The sequence below is a fragment of the Sceloporus undulatus genome, chromosome 1 (genome assembly GCF_019175285.1).
Source record: "Sceloporus undulatus isolate JIND9_A2432 ecotype Alabama chromosome 1, SceUnd_v1.1, whole genome shotgun sequence".
Classification (NCBI taxonomy): domain Eukaryota; kingdom Metazoa; phylum Chordata; class Lepidosauria; order Squamata; family Phrynosomatidae; genus Sceloporus; species Sceloporus undulatus.
In genome coordinates, this window is record NC_056522.1 from 242,339,362 (window position 1) to 242,360,519 (window position 21,158).

General features: G+C 40.5%; 1 protein-coding gene and 1 long non-coding RNA gene across 2 annotated transcripts in view; one reads left to right on the forward strand and one right to left on the reverse strand.

Moving 5' to 3' along the window:
• RALB (RAS like proto-oncogene B) overlaps positions 1–21,158 on the reverse strand; it is a 53,369-nt gene that overhangs the window by 25,900 nt on the left and 6,311 nt on the right. The gene's annotated exons all lie outside the window — the stretch shown is intronic.
• The window catches only part of LOC121931572, a 152,972-nt gene that overhangs the window by 2,880 nt on the left and 128,934 nt on the right, over positions 1–21,158 (forward strand). The window contains exons 2-3 of the long non-coding RNA XR_006104169.1: positions 1,942–2,018; positions 3,644–3,707. This is a non-coding gene — a long non-coding RNA (uncharacterized LOC121931572). The remainder of the gene's footprint in view (positions 1–1,941; positions 2,019–3,643; positions 3,708–21,158) is intronic.

Genomic DNA, 21,158 nt, shown 5'->3' on the forward strand with positions numbered 1-21,158 from the left:
TCACAAAACAGCAAAAAACGCATGCCACTGTCTCAACCCAGAAAAGAGCAAGCGAGTCCATGTGGGGGGATTCTGCAAAGAGAATACCAAAGGATAACAACAACAATAATAATAGCAATATTTGCAAGAATGGAAGCAACTAGGCAAGGCCACAAAACAGCAAAAAAAGCATGAAAATGTAGCAAAACAACTGGCTTTCTATACCTTCTAACAACACCTGCCCACACGTATCTCTCTCTCTCTCTCCATCTCTCTATCTCATCTCCTACCCTCCCTCCCTCCCTCTCCCTCCCTCCCACCCTTTCTCTCCCTCTCTCCCCCCCACCCTCTACTCTCTCTCTCTCTCCCTCTCTTTCCTCTCCCTCCCACCCTCTCTCTCTCCCTCCTCCTCTCCTCCCTCCCTCTCTCTCTGCCTCCTCCTCCTTCCCCCCCGCCCCTCCATTTATAGGAAGGAGGAGGGAGGGCGGAGCAAGGAGGGAGGTGGGCAGAGCCAGGAGGGAGGTGGGCGGCGCCCATTGGAAGGCCCACTGCGGCTGCTGGAGCCCCGTTTCCGGGCTCCAGAGGCCGCAGTGGGCCTCCTAATGGGCACCACCATTTTGAAGGGCAAAATGGCAGCCAGAGCGGCTGAAATCGGCGGCGATTTTGGCGGCAGGAGGGACCAGGGGCCGGCGGAAAGGCGCCCACGGGCCGCATCCGGCCCATGGGCCGGAGGTTGCTGACCCCTGCTCTAGACTTTTGTTTTGCTTTCTTAATGTGCCACAAAAAATAACTGTTTTTGAGAACAAAATGGTATCTCAAGTAGACAAATAAAACCAGAGGCTTAAATTCATTAGTGTCTGATCCACAGTCACAATGGAGTTTATCAGACAAGGGAAATTGGAAGTATAATCCAATGGCAATCCGAACACATTCATGGCGTTTCACGTTATTGCGTGATAGACCACCACACGCAATTTCAGACAATGGCAAGCTATTTTCAGGCAATGGGAAGTCAGTTCGAATGCAATTCAAATTCACGTAAATTCGCTGAACTAGCGAATTCACGTGAATGCATTCTGACCCAACTTTCTTTTCATTCGAAATTAAGAGAAATTCCTCCTGTGTGATAAACTCCAATGAAAACTCCTGCCTTCCCAAAGCTACTCTTTCTTCTTGGTGGGAAGTTGCTCTTGATTTTATGGCATCTTTGGGGAAGAATTCATTTCAGGGCAATGTTTTGGGCTTGTTTTAACACTCACACATTCTAAATCCTGATTAGTATTTTAAAAGTTTTTAATGCAACACCAAACTGTGCCTTTCATTAAACAGATTGCTTGGGCCTCCAAATCTTGTACAAGATTATGGCTAGAGCTTGACAGAATGCAACACGAAACTATGTGGAACTTTATTGCTTTTTCAAAAAGAACCCCCATGTTAGTTATTTGCAAAAAAAAATTGTCATGATTGAAAAACAATACAGATTTTATTTTTGAGCTGTAGAAATAATATTTTTATGACTACCTGGCAATTCCAGAAATTTCTACGAAAGGACCTTTACAAAGAATTGTTTTCAGTGCAAAAAGTATGGGGTCAGTTGTTGTGGAGAAATGAAAACCTGAGTGAAGGAAGCTGTGTATGTTCAGCTAACAAGAGTTCATTGGATGCACCTCCTGGTTGCAGAAGTCATGTATTACTTGTTGTTACCATAGCTGGAGGCTGGGAGAATTGGGGTTAGAGCTCCACAAATCTCACAGCCAGCATGGTTAGTTCAAAAAAGGTGAAATTTCATGTTCTAACACTGCTGTGGGCTGCATCTGAAGTGTTGTGTAGTATGTGTCTTGTGTGCGCACTCAACAAATTGCAAATGAATAATCGTATCTCCCAGCACTCAAATCACACATAAACCAACTAGGCCTTTTCTCTATGAAAACTAGTTAGAATAACGGCAATATGTTTTTATAGCTGCAGAGTAGCCTCAGAGGAAGGAACTATTAAAGATACAGAAGACACCGCAGTTGGTAGTCCTGTTAATAAAGAAGGTATGTTGAAGCAGTTTGGTAACAGCAATAAAGGAACAAATTATGTCTGTGTTAAGGAAATGATACTTTTCAAGAGAAACTACTAGTACCAATGATGATAACCAATGAAACTATACAGTGAGCCCTTGGTATCTGCTAGGGTTTGGTTCCAGGACCCACCATGGATCCCAAAATCTGTGGATGCGCAAGTCCTGTTATATATAATGGTATTGTGAAATGGTATCTCTTACAAAATCAAAGTTTGCTTTCTGGAATATATATATATATATATATATATATATATATATATATATATATATATATATAATATTTCCAAGCCATGGATGTTTAAATCCATGGAAAAAGAATCAGTGGATATGAAGGGCTGACTGTAATTGAAACTCATGGTCCACATTTTGGAATGAAGCTTTATCAATGAAAAATGTGTTTGCAGTTTTAGAAGCTTTGTGTGTGTGCGCGCACATGTTAGTTTTCAAAAAGATTCAAAAGCTATTGAGGAAAAAATTGTATGTTATCAGAAATCCAAGCAGCTGCTACTTCATTGTTCTATAGTTGCTATTCCATGGCTTTACATCAGGTTTTTTTAGCCAGGGTTCCTTCAAACCCTAGAATTCTGCAAGAAGTCATAACTGGGGGGAAAATACAGATTTTATTTTTGAGCTGTAGATATAATTTTTTTTAATGCAGGGGCTCCCTTCAACATGGAAAATATTTCAAGGGTTCCTCCAGCATTAAAAAAAAAAATGAGAAAGTCTGTTCTATATATTTTCAGCATTCAAGCACAATTCCCAGTAACTGTGACCTAAGATGGTGAGTGCCAATAGGAGTGGGACCAAAACAGTCACAGAGAAAGAAGACTATGCAGAACTTAGAAAAGTTACTTTCTTTGGTCTATGATTCCCAAAATCCCCCGGCCAGCAGGGCTTTCACTTCATTCCAGTCCAAAACAGTCCAATGTGGATTTAACATGTATAGTAGCCATGAAATGTTGAGCATCATTCATGGGAGGTGCAGTACAGAATGTGTCATGGTGGAGATCAAGTTTGAGGGAAGAAGACCTTCTCTGTGGCTTCTCCTAGATTCAGAAACGTCTTCCCTAAGGAGGCTAGGCTGACTTATCTGTTTTTGTTTGGTCAGTGAGGAAGTGATTGTTTTACAGGCAAGGGGCATTTTAAGGAGCTGTTCTGCTTTTATTTGCTTTTAAATCAATGTTTTTTAGTGATTTGTGATAATTTAATACTATTGTAATCATAACTTTTTGCAGATTTTAGCCACACATGCAGTTATCCCTCTGGATTCACTGACTTTGCTGTTCGCAGTTTTGAATTTCTGCAGAGGGAAGCCAGGAGGGACAAAATTGTGTGCATGCCCGCAATTCACGCATGGCCATTAAAAACAATGAGGCTCCAATATTTGCAGTTTTTGGATCTGAAGAATGGATCCCCCCACGAAGCGGAAGGGATGACTGTATTTGTAATATCACTGTGCTGTAAGGCACTTTGCATTCCAGCATTGGGAGGGAAAGTGGAATATAAATAAACCAATAGATGGATAGAATCTTGCAATGGAACACAACTCTTAGAAGGTGGTGCTTTGTTACAGCGTTTTGCTGTCTTTTGTTGCAGACACATCTCATGTTTGATGGATGAGCTTCTAGACTTCTAATGCAATGTTAATGCAAAACAAGAAGTAAGTTAAGTAGAGAGATCAGGTACTTTGAACATCTGAAAATCACAGATTACAGCAATAACTTGGAGATAAGGGAAAAGGAGCAAAATAGTTTAAGAGAATAGTAATTATCTATCTCTTTTTTCTTATCTTTCTCCTTTTTTATTTCCTCATACTCTCTGTCTTTTTTGAGCTTGTTGTTCTCCCCCTCTCCACTATACTTAACCATTTTCTCACTCAGGACTAAGAAGAGGGAAAGGTGAGAGGAAATGGCAGATAATCAAAACTTAGGCGGGATATAGACCGCCGCTTTGCGGCGGTCTCCCGCCGGCGCAATTTGCTCCGTGAGGGAGCCACAGCAGCCAAACCGTGCGGCTCCCGCACCAAGCAAAAAAGAAGCTCCATTTTGGAGCTTCTTTTTGCAGCGCCTCTATGATGTCGCGAGGTGCTGCTGGCGCATTCGCGACGTCATAGAGGCGCCGTGACACGTCTGGACGCTATGCGTCCAATACGTAAACATGGCGGCCCCCATGTGGAAGGGGGCGCTGCCATGTTGTACGTATGGAATACGTACTAGGGTTAGGGGGGTGCGGAAGCACCGCCCCTTCCTAACCCTAATACGTATTTCATACGTATTTTTGGCGGTCTGTAACCCGCCTTAGAATCACAAAATGAGTTTGCAAGCACACTCTTAGCAGAAACCTTACCAGAGCCAGAACGTCCGAAAGAAATAATTGTTAATATACATTTATTAGAAGAAATAAAGAAAATAGGACAGACATAAAAGAGCATAACTGAAAAATTTTAAGAGATAAAAAACTTAGAAAAGAATAAAAGCAGATATGCTCTCTTTAAAATGCTTATCTCTTTTTGTAAACACAATTACAGGAGAAATTAACATAATAAACAAAACAAAGAAATTCAAAAGAAAACAGAAACTCTAGAAAAGAAAATGAATATATCAGAGAAAAACAAAAACAGGAAGAAGGTTATAAGCAGTTTAGAAATGCGTTCTCAGAGAAAATGTATAAAATTAAGAGGATTAAGAACAACAAAATGAAAACCTGGTAAAAAGAGTTATTCCTCCTTTGGCAGAATTTGTTGGATGGGTTCAAGAACAATTATGACCTCAAAATTGATATCTATAGAGTTATTCCTGGTATGCAAAAATCATAATGTTCCAAGAGATATCAAGATATTTTTGTGAGACAAAAGTAAAGGATCATATCCTAGATACAACTACAATAAAAAATTTGAGATTGAGGGAAGGAAGTAAAAATATATAAAGCTATACCCACCCCAAATATTAAAGAAAAGAAGAATTATATGATGTTGACAGTGTATTTAAGGCCGAACAAATTAATATAAGCGGGAGAAAAAACAGAGGGGGTTCTTTCACATTTCAGAAAAAGAAAATTTATAATAAATACAGAAGAAAAGTGAAGGCTTTCTAATCAAACGAGAAAAGAATAAACAAGAGCCAGACAATACAGGAGAGGGAAAGGGACAGAGAAGTGAAAAAAGAAGTAAACAACAGGGTGTGAGAAGATGGAGACGAGCAGAAAGCTTAAATAGAATTAAAGAGTCAAAGAAAGAAGGAGAAAGCTCAAAAGTTCAGTTTTAAAGAAACATCAGATGAGAAGGAGAGACAGAAGCAGAGCAGAGGACAGAACCTAAAATGACAAAACAAAAGAGGAGAGAAAAAGGGAAAAGAAAGAGAGGGATGCCAGACAGATATGCTTTAAGTAAAAAAAGGGAGAGAAAAAAAGAACAAGAAAGAACAGGAAAACTAGATATTACAGACCTAAATTTGGAATAATTAAAAACAACACAATGGCAATAACATTACTTTCATGGAATGCCACTGGTCTAAATTCCAAAATTAAATGGGAGGAAAGATATTCCATGTTCTGGGAAAACAAAAATAAACTTTATTTGCTTACAAGAAACTCATATCAAAGAAAGAAAGATAGTCATGTTTTGCAAAATAAAAAATTGTGACCTATTTGCAGTAGGAGATCAAGAAAGAAGTAAAGGGTGTGGCCAATCTATATAAGGAACAAAGGACAAGCAAAAGAAATATTTAAAGATAAAAATGGACATACAGTGCGTCCTCGCCTTACGCGGGGATCCGTTTTGGATCCCGCTGCGTAAGGCGATTCCCACATATGCTCGAGCCCCATTGGAAACAATGGGGCTCGTGTGCAAGCAGCGCCGGCCTGCGCATGGGGGCAACGCGGCGCGCAGCCCATTCAATTGAATGGGACGCGGCCGCCCTTCCGCCCGTGCATGCCCACGGCTTGAGCGCGTGTGCTCAAGGCCGCGTATATGGCGTGCCCGCGTATGGCTGCGGGCGCCACTGTATATGGCACATGAGATAACATATCAAGAAGAGAAATATTGTTATTAAATTTATGCCCACAAAAAATATAAAGGAAAATTTTATAAAAAAAAACTGCGTCAATTGTGATAGAAGATTCTGATTATGGAAAATTATATTGACAGGGGACTGGATGGTGTTGTAATGAACCTAAGTTAGATAGATCAGGTCAGAGAGATAAAAGAGGGAATCAAGGGAAATTGCCTCACTCAGCATTTGAACTACTAGAACAACTAAATTTAAAGATGTAGGAGAAGAAATAAACAATAAAAGTAGAGTTATACCTTTTATTCAGCAGGTTCAAATGCTGGTCTGGATAGATATAATTTGCACCTACGTTATTGTTAAAAAGACTCCAAATGGAGGGATACTAACAAAAACCCTATCAGACCACTGTCCATTGGTTGACGATTAAAGTGCAGGAAAAATGTAAGCCGCTCTGAGGCCATTAGGGCTGAAGGGCAGGGTATAAATACCTAAATAAATAAATAAGAATATACATGGAAACTAAAATATTATTTATTATTGGACAAGATGATTTGAGGAAAATGAAACAAGAAATGGAACTTTTTTTCAGGAAAAACATGACTGCAGAAACCTCAACCCACATTTTTTTGGGATGCAAGGAAAGCAGTTATTGAGGGGATATTTATTCAACAAGAGCAAGGAAAGAAACAAAGAAAAACTGAAAGAAAAGAAAATAATGGAAAATGGTAGAAAGGAAAGCGCAGGAATTTCAGAAAAATCCAAAAGATCTTCAATATTGAGGAATCATTTCAATCAAAAATTACTCAACAGTGACCATAAAATAAAATATATAAAACAATATCATTTGAACCATGCTAATAAAATAGGAAAATGGTTGGCATATAAAAAAAAAAACAAAGGGAAGGAAATAATAATGAAAATAAAAGATATAGGGAAAGAATACAAACCAGCAGGAAAAAAATAAAACAAATGTGACAGAATGTTATAGAGATTATTACCGCTGATAAGGTACACGAGAGCAAGAAAATAGGAGATCCAAGATTGATTAAAAAGGAAAAAACCCTCAATTTTCAGAAAGAACAGAAAAAGGAAACTAAATTCCCCAATAACAATGGAAGAAATACAAAACAGCAATAAGAAATTTAAAAGATAATAAAGCACCGGGCCCAGATGGCTTAACATTTAGTGTGAAGTGTTGTTTACTACCTTTATATAAAACATAAAAGAAATAGAAACAAATGGGCACCCACAACATAGAGTGACACAGTGATTACATTATAACCAAAGAGGTGCGCACCCCTAAACAAATCGAGAATTACAGGCACCAATATCGCTGTTAAATCTTGACTACAAGATATATGTTTTCAGTTCTGGCAAAAAGATTTTTTAAATCTTTAAGCATATGGTACATGAAGATCAATGTGGTTTCTTCCAGAGAAGCACATTAGACACATAGAACAGTATGTTGACCTAATAGAATTCATGAGATCATATAGAAAAAAAATTAGGAATTTTGTTCCTAGATTTGGAAAGACATTTGATATGTAAGTTGGTATTTATGAAAGAGTTTAAAACAAAGTGGGTAGGGGGTGATGATTTAAAAATTGGCTTATATAATATATGAATGACAACATGCACAATTAATAATGAATGGGGAGAAGTCCGAAAAATGTAATATAACCAAGGGGGCATGCCAAGGAAGCCCTCTTTCCCCACTGCTTTTCTTAATGACAATAGAAATTTTATTGAGAAGCTAGAAAAGACAATCGATAAAAGGAATCCAGATCCTAAATTTGAACTAAGGGCTTTTGCAGATGACATCGCAATATTTTGGACAATCCTACAGATAGCATTAGAAAATTAATCAAACTCTTAGAGAGTACAGTCTAGTAGCAGGAATCGAGATTAATAAAAGAAACAGCGGATTATATAACGAAAAATCTTACAGAAAAAGAAAAAAGAATTAGGTGAAAAGACTGATCAACAATGTTCAGAAAGTAAAATATCTAGGAACTGTAATCACAGATAGGAAACTCAGATCTTTTTGATAATAATTATGTCACCACATTGGAAAAAAGTAAAGGAAGATTAAGGAAATGGAACGGACTACAATTTCTTTAACAGGAAGAATAGCCACAATCAAAATGAATATCCTTCCAAGATGTATTTTTATTCCAGGGACTATCCCCATAATCACAACAAAATGAACCATTTGATCTGGTCTAAAGACATTAGATTTCTCTGGCAAGTAGAAACCAAGGACCAAAACAAGAGCGCTTCAGGATTGTAAAGAAAAGGAGGAATGGGCCTACCAAACTGCAATTTATTTTAATACTAGCGCATTTTCTGGATTAAGGACTGGATAAATGTAAAGGAAAAAACGTGCTTTGCCCTAGAAGTGATGTGGTTTGGAGAAGAGGGTGGCATGCTATCTGTGCATAATGAGGACATAATTGCCAAACCTTCAACAAGCATGTAAAGGAAAGCCTTATTTAAAAATATGGAATAAAAATTTATATATATATAAAATCCCGAGATGGACCTCTGTTTTAGAGGCCTTCTATAAAACAGGAAAACTATAAGGGAAATGGATTCACTAACAACATCTTAGTTAAAAAGGCGAAGAGAAAGATGAAAACAATAAAGGATTACAGGAAGAAGGAATGTGTATGTTGGTTAACATACTATCAAATTAGGGAGATTCTTAAAAGAATGTTAAAATACAGGAATTGAAAGAGAAACAAAGAGTTAGACAAAATTATATCTCAAAAGAAAAAAATGATATAACCAAAATATTTAGATACTTCTTGACTAGAACTGGAAGAAGAGACAGTAAAGTTAAATATGGTTAAATGGATGCAGGACATAGACCAACAGATTACATTAGAAAGCTGGGGGGGAAAGTTGGAAGAAGAATCTAAGATTTACCAAAAGTACCTATCTGACAGAGAATTATTATAAATGTTTTATAGATGGCATCTCTCACCATTAAATTGGCCAAGATAAAAGGAATAAAGACAGCAGCTGTTGGAAATGTAAACAAACCTAATGCATCTTATTATCATATGTGGTGGGAGTGTCCCAAAGCGACTAAATTCTGGAAATTGATACCTGCTAAAATGCAAGATATTTTGCAAATCGAATTTGAACTACAACCCTAAACTATATCTATTGAATATTATGGGAAGATGTAAAACTAAAATTAAATCAAGATGAAGAGAGGAGTTGTTCTGTACTGGTCACAGCAGCTCGCTTACATTTGCTAGACACTGGAAGTATTTAGCCCAGATCTACTGAAGATGGATTATGAAAAGTATCTGATTTATCTTTAATGGATAAATTGACAATGGTTATAAATGAAAAACAGAACAACATTTCCAAAGGAAATGGGAAAAAGTCAAACAGGTTATGGGATTGAAATCCCCAGATTTAAGACAAAAGGCTATAGTTTGGGGGTGGAACTTTTTTCTTACTATACTATATCTACTTTATTTCTCTGTCAATTAACCATATATGTGTATATATAATAATATAGAACGAACATGGGAATTTTGGACTCTCTTCAAGCCAGTTTTTTTTGTGCAGGAGGGAAACCCAGGTTCTTATACCCCCAACACCAGGTTGTTTCTGTTTTGTTATGCTTAAACCAGTTTTCTCCCACGCAATGTGTAGACTAAATCAACATTAACAAAATACAATTCAGATGTTATGGCTGCTAGCTTAAATAATAATTGTTCTTTTTAAAGTTCTCTGTTAAGCAAGTTGTTTTGGTTGAACTTATGTCAACCGAGGATCTCTTCTGACTGTATGTCTTACACTATAAAATAAAGTAGTAATAAAAAAATAAAAATAAATAAATAATAATAAAAGACAGTTGCCCATGCCATGATACAAATTGTGAGCTTCAGTAGAGAGAAAGAGATGGTTAAGGTATTGATTACATAGCTCCCTCCTTGTTTAATAAGGTTGTGATTGGAGATCGGACCATTGCCTTGGCCAATGCAAATTTCCCCTGTATTAGCATACAGAAAATTGGCAGTCTTTATATTAACAAAATTGGAAATTAAATCAATTTGTATTTATGGTCCTTTGTCCATCTAGGGATAGGTGTTTAATACCCTAATTTCCAGTGGTTACCGCCACTCCTTGCTGAACTAAAGTGATAATTCTGTGGTTGTACATGCTTGTATTGTTGCTACGAGGGCAGCGAAAAACCAGAAGTGGCGGTTGATATTTAAGACCAGTGTACAAGCACTGAACATAGTAACTTCTCCTTATTGCGAGGTCCATCTAGCCCCGTATTTCTGATTCTGACTGGCAATTGCTCACCAAGGTTTCAAACAAAGCTCTCTCCTGTCATCTGGAATGCAATTATTTTACCTTGGAGGTGCCAGCAGAAGTGAAGCCTGGGGCCTTTCCATAGGAAAAAAAGTGTTCTTTTCCTATGGCTACTTGGCTTGTTTCACTGTGCTCAAAGGGCTTAGATGTCATTTTACTGGTTAGGATGGATGATCCAACCTGTCGTGGAAAGCATAGTCAGTAAATATAATTCCACTGCACAGCATCCATCAGCCTTTTTGCATTTGTTAATCACTTGGTATAGTAAAAATTAATAATGGATTAGTATTTTGTCAGAGGCTAAATGGTCTTTTGCTTTGAATGCCAAATTTCCTCTGGATTATCCAGCGATGTGAGACCAGTGTACTGCACAACTTATTACCTATAAAGCCCTAAATTGCTTGGCCCAGGATACCTAAAGACCGCCTCTCCCCGAACATTCCGCCTCGCACCCTCAGAACGTCTGGGCAGCACTACTGAAGGTGCCTGGGGCTAGGTTAGTCTCCACGACTCGGGACCTACTCCATAGCTGCCCCAGCCCTTTGGAATAAGCTGCCCACTGAGCTCCGCTCGTCCTCTACCCTGGCCCAATTTAGGAAGGATCTCAAAACCTTCCTATTCCAGCAGCATTCCCGAATAAATCATCCTGGGGCCTCCCTCCTCTTCCGTGGCCAAGAGGCTGGGCTATGGGGCATTTTACTGCTGTTTTTGTTTTAGCTGTGTTTTTAACTTTGTATGTTTTAATAGTTTGTGAGCCGCCCTGATCGGAGGAAGGGCGGCATATAATAAAACTTTTATTTTTTATTTTATTTATTATATCCGCTGAAATGATCTTTGTATTATGATGAATGTTAATGTCTTTTAATTTTAGTATACTGAGCACACCTATTCCTTTGACTTTATTTTCTATTTGATGTTCCCAGATTAATACTGTTTCCAGCTATATAGGACATGCCCACTGCCGCTTTCCTCTTCTTATTAAAGGTGGATTTTTAATGCTGAAAAATAAATAAATAAACAGAGGAGAACCCAGTTGAACCTGAAAACCTATTCTCGTTTCTCTTCCGATTGTCTAATCTTTAAGAACATCAACAGTATTGGTCCTCTGCATGTGTTGGCAGCAGAACAAAAAGGCATTATTATGGAAGACATTTAATTTAAAAAAACACTAGTCAGATTATCAGTCTCACAGTGTTTGAATGTTGGAGACCGGGGTTTGATTCCCAGCTCAGCCATGTGAAACCAAACTGGGCAAGTAACCGTCTCTCAGCTTAGAAAGATGGCAATGGCAAACCTCTTCTGACAAACCTTGCCTAGAAAAACACCATAATAGTTTCTCTTTAGGGTCACCCTCAGTTGGGTCATCTTCTGTAGATACCACGGTTACAAGTAGATTGAGATGTATACATGAAAGCTTTTTTTAGGCATCTATTGTTATTGCGAACAGAAGCCATTGTGTTGTTTTAAAGCATAATACATAAATTGCTGCCAATTTAATGATTTATTATTTCTTTACTCACAAGCCAAGCAACAAAATGGGAGATGAAGAATTATAAACAGCTTATACTTGAAATCAAGATGGACTACATTAGTTTATTCTTTTTTGGATCTCTCTGTGCCTCATTGGGGCTGTCATTGCCCTGTATTTTGGCAGCACAAATGAGATGCTATCAGTCCATCTGGAGAATTGCCCTTGTGCTCGAAGCCAGGATCCACGGGCAGACGACCCATGAGTTCTAGCCATGGCTATAGAACCGCTGTTTCATCAACTCATGCAAAATACATCACCCCACCACCAGTCAACAGAGATGTATACACCGCCCCGCAACGTGTGTGTCGAGAGAAGAGAAATGACCGACACAGCCAGAAGAAGAATACGGCCGCCACCCATCCTTAGAGGCCTCTCTTACCATTGGTAGTTCGCGAGTAAATGAACTGCCAGACATTGCAAACTGAATGGTTGGAAAATGACTGTTGTTACCCATTTTATCTAAGCAAACGTTGAAAGCCACTGTCATTCTCCCTATACTGCAGATGTTGGGCAGCTTGGGAGGGAGAAGGCTGGGGTCATAGGAGTTTTTTGAGGCAGCTTAGTGAGGTTTGGTGTGATGACTTGGGGCTCTTGCAGGTGGCATTTTTCTGTTGTTGCCTCTGTGAACCATCTCTTGTTGCCTCTTGTGAATATCGAGTGAAATTAAAGACATAAGAATTAAAAAAAGAAAAGAAAATCACATCAGTGGTAATTTAGTACAGGGAGGACTCCAGTGAACATGCAGCTAGACTTTCCTGTATGTAAAGATTGAGATCTATCACAGTCTTTAACCATGATAATCTCAATGAAACCACATGTGTTTTAATATGCCTACATGCCAGAGCTGACAGGAAATCTCTGTAATGGTTGTAATACAGACATGTTGAAGGTGGTCTGCACAATTTTGATATGCAACTTGAGTTTCCTTTGCAGATTGCAATATACAGCTATGCTGTGCTACAGGCTGAGCGCGAGATTAAAGGAAACATGTTCCATATTGCCCAAATATTTGTATCACTTCTTCTATCTTATCAATTACAGCTGATAGAAAACTTGTCGTGGGAACTGAATTATCTTTTCCTTAGAACCTAACTGTCAACAGCTAATTATGCCCATGGTAAATCACTGTATGCCACTGTGTGTAATGGTTTCAATCAAGCTTTCAATTAAGTCTGCCCATTAATGAGCCGCTTTAGTGCCTCTAGCCTTACCACACTTATCTTGGGGAGTGGTCTGCTTTGTAATAATACCACTTCCAACACCTATTATTTTTGGCTGCCTGTGTTGTCTTCTTGGATCAGCAGCAAACCTTGGTTTTGAGTTGCAGCAGATGCCTTCCCCTGCTCCTATCATGAGAAAGTGTGGTTCCGAGTTGGGAAAGGCATCCCTTTAAGGCTTTGCTCGTTCACACTTTGTAGGGAGTTGGCTTCATTGCGTTTTCTGAGTACATATGAATGAGATTGGACTCAAAGGCTGCCCTCTATGTACCCAGAGACATACAGTGGAGACTCTTGAGTATATGGACAGTATTATGGTGAGGTCTTTGTACTGTGGGACCCGCAAAACTGCACCAACAAAGAAGAACCACATATCAAGAGGGCAATCCCGAAGGAAATCAAAGGGAGAAAATAGGTTCCTAGAAAAAGTAATTTTCTGTTTTCTGCTAGTTAACATGCAGAGTTGTACCAGATGGATCTGCTGCATGAGGGTGGCCAGGGATGGGCAACTTGTGGCCCTCTGGATGTTGTTGAACCACAACTCACATCCATTATAGCAAATAGTGTGAGCTAATGGTAACGGCATTTGTCTGCAAATAATTCTTAAAGATTTCCTGCAATGATGTATGTAACTACATATATGGTAGGTTTCCTGCAGTGATGTACAGTGGGTCCTCCACATTGGCTGGGGTTAGGGACATAGGGCCCCCATGAAAGTGGAAAAATGGTAAATAAAAAACACTATGCTTTAATCTGAGAGGACACCTGGCTAAGAATCTCTAAGTCCTCCAGCACAACTCTATGGTCAACATCTGCCAGAAAATTACCATAGAATCATACTGGAGGACCTACAAATGCCTAAAGAAGTGTTTTGTCTAGTAACCTCAAAGTCCTCCAGCACAATTCTATGGTCAATTTCCAGCAGAGATGAACTGGAGGACCTAGAGATTTCTAGAGAGAACACATTAAGCCGCAAATGTAGGGCTGACTGTAATGATGGTCTAACACTTTCCTGTACAATGATTATCCTTGTTTGCCAGGCTACCCTACTAAACAAGGACTGAAAAGTATGGCCATCAATAAGTTAGCTAGCATAGCCAATAGTGAGGAATATTAGGAGATGCAACATCCAGCCATCATTTGATGCTATGGAAACAAAGATGTAAAAGACTGGACACAGTCAAGGCGCTACCATATCAGAGTAATTATGTGGTCTTTTGCACTATTTTCAGGTCCAAGTGGTGTGGATAAGTAATTAAATACATATATAATCCAAGCTTGGGAAGGGGGGGATCATCAACTCATTTTTTATTTAGTTTTGCCTTCCATTCTCTGTCCTTATATGTCATTTTAATGTGCTAACATTTTCTGACAAGGAAAGCAGCATTTATTTTCTGTTAAAAAATGAATGAAAAGGTCAGTTATGCCCAAAAGTAAAATAGCATACAGAAAACTGGATAGGTTAGGAATCAAGGCTTGTTTTTACATATCCTCCAGCTGTCCTGATTTGGCAGGAGCTGTCCCAATTTATTCTTTGTCTTCTTTTTTTTTTTAATCTGCTTTTAAAATGTCCCAGTTTCTCTCTTCAACTCACACTTTTCCTCTTTTTCCTGACTTACTTCAGTTGGTTCAAACTCATTTCAAACTGCAAAGATAATTATATTTTAAGTGTCATGTCATCATCCCATAGAATCCTTGGGTTTGTTGTCTGATCAGAGGCACCAGAGGAGCTCTCCAGCTGATAGTTTTAAATGCCCCTCCTTGATCTGCCAGGATCACATGGGAAGTTGCCATGGCATTTAGAGTGGATTCAAATTGCTAGATCTGTGTAGTCTGAAAGGGCCCTTGGTTTAAGATTTAGTATTGTTTTCAAAACAGAGTTTTGAAAAAGTGAAAGTAAATGTTTTAAATCCCATCATCTGAAAGAAGTGGGGAAGATTAGGTGAACCCAAGACTCAAGCAGACGTATCCACAGGACTGACCAATGGACTTTTGCTGCTGGAGTTGTTTTGTTATTTGCTGTCAGACTGATTTCAACCTATGGTGACCCTATGAATGAGACCTCGAAGAGCCCAGGTCATTGCAAACACAGGGGCATGACTTCTTTAACTGAATCAATCTACATGTAACATGGTCCTCCTCTTTTCCTACAGCCTTCCACTCTACCAAGCATCATTGTCTTTTCCAATGAATCACATCATCTCATATGTCCAAACTCTGACCACCTCGGTTTAGTTATCTTGGCATCTAGTGAGATTTTAGCCTTGATTTTTTTTCTAAGATCCATTCATTTGTCCTTTTGGCTATCTCACTGTGCCACATTTCACATGGATTTATTCTGTTCTTGTCAATTTTCTTTACTGTCCAGCTTTCACAACCGTACATAGAAATCAGAAATACTATGGTCTGGATGATTTTGATTTTTGTATTTGATGATAAGTCTTTAAGCTTAAAGATCATAATGTGGCAACAGTTCCCATTGGACTTTGCGTCTGGATAGGGATAGGGATAATGGGAATTGCAATCCAACAACATCTGGAGAGCCACAAGTTGCCCACCATTGCTCTACACCATCGGGACCTGAGAAGAACATGTTTGTGGTTGATTATATGGTGATCAGACTATTTTATCAGTTCATGCAACTTCCAACAAACCATCTTCTGCAGGACAACCAGGATTCATGGTCTTATGCTGGATTCCCTTCCGCCCAAACCATTGCTGTAATTTGTTACAGAGAAATTCCCCACCTCTATCCGTCACAAAAGTGCCCACTTTGTAGGGATACTACCTCTCAATGGAATTCACCCACTTCTTGATCATATCAGCAGCCTCAATTTTGGTTTTGAGCATTGCAATGTAAAAAACCGGGTATGCCTGTCCACAATCAGTAAAGTAAACTTGTTATCCCCTACACTCTTTATTTGATGTGGCCTTGACAAGTCTGCGTGTACCACCTGAAAAGGCCTTTGGGTTATGCATTTGCTCACCTTTGCTACAGGGTAAGCCTTGACTTTTACTTTCTTACACACAGCACAGTCAAGGTAACTATTACAGTTCTCTACCCTGAACTCTGGATATATCTTTTCCAAGTTTCTCAAACCTTTGAAACTTATGTGGCCCATAACTCGATGGAAGTAATGTGCATAACCATCATGCAGTGGCTTATTTGATACATTCCCACACTGTTCCTGTGCCACCATGTGGTAAATACGGTTTTTCTTTACAGCTTTACCACACACTTCTCCCTCTTTGGATACAATCCCTTCATTCCCTTTGAAAAGGATCTCATACCCATCAGAGGTATGAGAAGCTACACTTACAAGGTTATTTAGCAACTTTGGTGCACACAGTACATTATGAAACCCCTTTTTCAAACCTGGGATTAACACAGACCCGTGTACTTCCACATTGCCAGAGTCACCATCTGCAAACACAACAGTGTCCACTGGTGCTGGCGTTGGGCTCTGTAGTTCATCTCTTTTAGGAGTCATGTGGTGAGAACACCTACTGTCCAAAATCCAGACAGATTGGTCCTTTTTCCCACTCACAACTCCCTCCACAGAAGTAACAAGCCCCCTCCCATCCTGAGGCAGCTTCTTATATGAAGTCTGTCCTTTCTTTGCCGCAGAGACCTTTGGACAGCTCTTTCTCAGATGCCCAGACTCTCCACAGGAATAATATCTCCATGTCCTGCAGACAGCAGCACTCCCCTCCTCGGGCAAGGACGTAGGTTGGTTGGTTGGTTGTCGTCTCCAGCTGGTCGCTCCCTTGAAGCTCTCCTCAGAGTCTCTCCTCTGTACTTCTTCCAGGATCCTTGATGCAACAAGGTCCACATTCAAATCAGCTTCAGCTACTCCCTGAAGGTTATACATTAGAAATTCCCAATCGTTGTTTAGACTACTCAGAAGTATGTAGGCTTTCTGGGATTCTTCTATTAGGATGCCACGCTCACTGCACTCTGTAAAGTTGTCCTGCATTTTCTTTAAATGCACAAGAACAGATTCACCTTCATGTTGCTTGCAGCAGTATAGCTTTCTGCTACAAAGCATTTTAGACAAGCCTCCAGCTGGCTGATTAACACTTTCCAGTGCTTTCCACACATCAAACGCTGACCTCTTATTTCTGATGTGGTTCAGTTGGCTTGGCTCTACAGCTAAAACAATTGCTGCTGTAGCCTTTTCGTCACCAGCTAACTCATCTTCATTAGTAGGATCTGGCTGTTTCTTTACATAGTCCCATAAGTCCTGCTTTACCAGTAAAGCCTTCATGTAGACTTAATAATAATAATAATAATAATAATAATAATAAAATTTTATTTCTATACCGCTATTCCAGCGATCACAGTGGTGTACATCAAAGAGTAAGACAATTAAAACATCAGCATGACAATAATACAAAGATAACAGTTAAAAACAGTAAAAACCAACAACACCCTATACAAGTGGCTGTGTAGAATGGAATACACAAAAACACTGCCAAGGGGAAGAGAATGACCACAAGGCTCACGGGGGGAAAGCCTGGCGGAACAAAAAAGTCTTCAAGTTCGTCTTGAAAGCATCGAGGAAGGTGGAAGTACGGAGCTCATTGGGGAGGGAGTTCCAGAGCTGAGGGGCTGAAATAGAGAAAGCCCTCTGAACTGATACATATCGAGCGTCTGGAACTCTTAAAAGATGTCTTTCACCCGACCTGAGAATGCGGGGCGGATTGTATGGGGAGAGACGGTCCTCCAAGTACCCTGGGCCCAAGCCATTTAGGGCTTTATAGGTGATAACCAACACCTTGTATTTGGCCCGGAAGCGAATAGGCAGCCAATGGAGATCTTTTAGGACTGGTGTTATATGGCTGGCCCTGGAACATCCAGTAACCAGCCAAGCAGCCATATTCTGCACTAATTGAAGCTTCCGGGTTTGGTACAGGGGTTGCCCCATGTAAAGCGCATTACAGAAATCTAATCGAGAGGTTACCAGAGCATGTCCAACGGTTTCAAGATCCTCCCGGCCAAGGAAGGGTCGCAGTTGGTGTATCAGCCAAAGCTGATAACAGGTGCTCCTGATCGTCGCATCCACCTGAGCAGTAAGGTGAAGTGACGAGTCCAGAAGCACCCCCAAACTGCGAACAGAGTCCTTCACAGGGAGCGTGACCCCATCCAGGACAGATGGAAAAATTTCCTTACCTGGGCCAGGAGAGCCAATCATCAGTACTTCCGTTTTCTCTGGATTCAGGCTGAGTCTGTTTTCCTTCGTCCAGCCCATTACCGATTCCAAGCAAGCATTAAGAGGAGAGATGCCATCCCTAGTTACTGCATCAGTCGGAGACACAGAGAAAACTATTTGGGTGTCATCAGCGTACTGATAACACCACACCCCGTGTCTCCGGATGATCTCTCCACAGCGGCTTCATGTAAATGTTAAATAGCATAGGGGACAAAATCGCTCCCTGAGGGACCCCAGATGTAAGGGCCCTCTTATCGGAGCGACAGTCCCCCAGCTCCACCATCTGGAATCTGCCTGAGAGGTAGGAACGGAACCACTGCAAAGCAGAGCATCCGAAACCCAACTCCCTCAGGCGATCCAGAAGGATACCATGGTCGATGGTATCGAAGGCCGCTGAGATCTCCAAGAGCACTAACAGGGACACGCTCCCCCTGTCCATACCCAGACGGAGATCATCAACTAAGGCGACCATAGCAGTCTCAACTCCATAGCCCGCCCGGAAGCCAGTTTGAAATGGGTCCAGATAATCCGTCTCATCCAAGATCCTTTGAAGTTGAAAGGCAACTGTCCTCTCGATCACCTTCCCTAAAAATGGCAGCAGCGAGACAGGCCGATAATTGTTCCAAATTAAGGGGTCAAGGGAGGGCTTTTTTAACAAAGGTTTAACAATGGCCGTCTTCAAAGTTGATGGAAACTGCCCATCCCTGAAGGATGTATTGATAATACGGTGCAACATATTAGTCACAACCGTTCCCCCCTGAGCTGTCAGCCATGAAGGACAGGGATCGAGAGAGCAAGTCGTCTTCCTAACACTTCGAAGAATCTTGTCCACATCCTCAGTACAGACAGACTCAAAGTGATCCAGTTTAACCAAGTCCACGGAAGCTCTGGATACCTCTACTCTAGATTCTGAACTAATAATGGAGTCGAGATCAACCCTTATCCGAGAGATTTTATCCGCGAAGAAGTTGTTAAACTCGTCACAGCAGGCTTTAGATGGTTTAGACTTTCCAGGAAGAATAATTTTTGTCATTTAATTTTTCAAATCTGATGGCCGTTTCCATGTTGCGCTGAGTCGGCGACTTAAACAGACGCAAACAAACACACCAAACAGACTGATAACAGTCCGGGCAGACTGCCAGTTAACTCCAGATACAATTAAGCTTCCAAAAACAAACTGATAAGAGCAGAGTCCGTGAGTAGACACACTTAACTCACTCCTCTCCAGGACTTTTTCTCGTCAGCCCTCTAGTAATCCAAACACAGCTCGCCAATTGCAGAACTATATCTCCCACAGCTTCTTTAGTGTTGTCCACACGGCTACTGGGCCCATAACCCTTGTTGGGGACGTAGAAAGACGCGCTGTGTCCACCACGACCACCTGCAGAGTTGAACCACGTCGACAGGACGCCAAGGAGAAGAAATCTGAGAAGATGTCTGCAACTGATAATGACACTAACAAGGCTTTCACTCTTCACGAGGGCTTTAATAAATAAGTTACTTTGCCAACTAAACAACCATAACAACTAAACAGATAGGTAGTTACATAACAACAACTGTCATAACTGACACCAGTAACAACCCACTCTGAGGCACCAACTGACTCACTCTCAGTGACAGCTGAGAACTGACAGTTGATAGTTGCATCAACATTCCAATGATGCACTGCTTGAATGCTGACACATTTAACTGCCACTGGAGCTGTAAATAACCTGCACCACAGCTCCACCTAGTGGCCATATCCATGTCATTTCCTGACCTGTGAACGCCCTTTCAGTCTTACCATTTCTGCAAAACCAACAGCCTGATCCGGTGCATTTTTTTTTACTCCATTGCTCAAGTAACAGATGTTGTATCTACAGTATGAGTGATAACAAGTGTTGGGAGATGCAGGAAGCAACTGAGGAAGAAGATGAAGCAAGTGACACCTTTTCCCTTTTAGCACTGGGATCCTAGCTGGTGAAGGGCCAGGACCCATTGCAGCAGTTAAACCATTAATAATCTAGCCCTGTGGGCAGCCTACAGGCAGGACAGAAGTGCTAGAGAATCCTCCTGCTTGTCTTCTGCCAAAACTGATACTTTAAAACTAGAAGTAACATATAGCCATCCGGATAACAGCCATTGATAGCTTTATTCTCTATAAATTTGTCTGATCTCTTTGAAAGCTATCTGGGTAGGCAAACATCAGGACATTTTTGTAGCAGCAAGAGTCCAGAGTATGTGAGAAATAAAGTGTTTTCACACACACCATATGAATCTCCTACCATTCAGCTTACTGGAGGATCCTAGGGTCAGGTATGAGGAGAGGGAAATCAACTTTCTCCTTCTTTTCCCCCCAGTGTTATGAATATCTAGCCTCAACCCCCCCCCCCCGACTGCAAAATGATATTCTTTCCTCGCAGCAGAATTGCTCCAGTCAGTCACTAATTTTGTTGCTTTTCCCTACAGCTTTTCCACCTCTATATATTATATATTTGTAACCAAAACTGTAGTGTCATAAGTCCAATTGTTAGTCCCCCCCCCCCCCGCCCAGGGCTGAACATGATAGGTCAACATTTGTGTAAATTCTTCTGGTTGTGTAGGTCTACTCTGCATGGGAACTAGTGCCAGTCTTACTCAGCATAAGAGCTAGAGACTGGGGAGGGGGGGGGAGAGACTAGCTGTAATCCAAAACATCTGGAAGGACCAGAGATGCAGTTCTTAGCAGAAACATTATGTGTGTTTTGGTAGCCCATAACAAATTGTTGTTGTTGCTGTGTGCCTTCAAGTCATTTCTGACTTATGGTGACCTTAAGGTAAACCTAT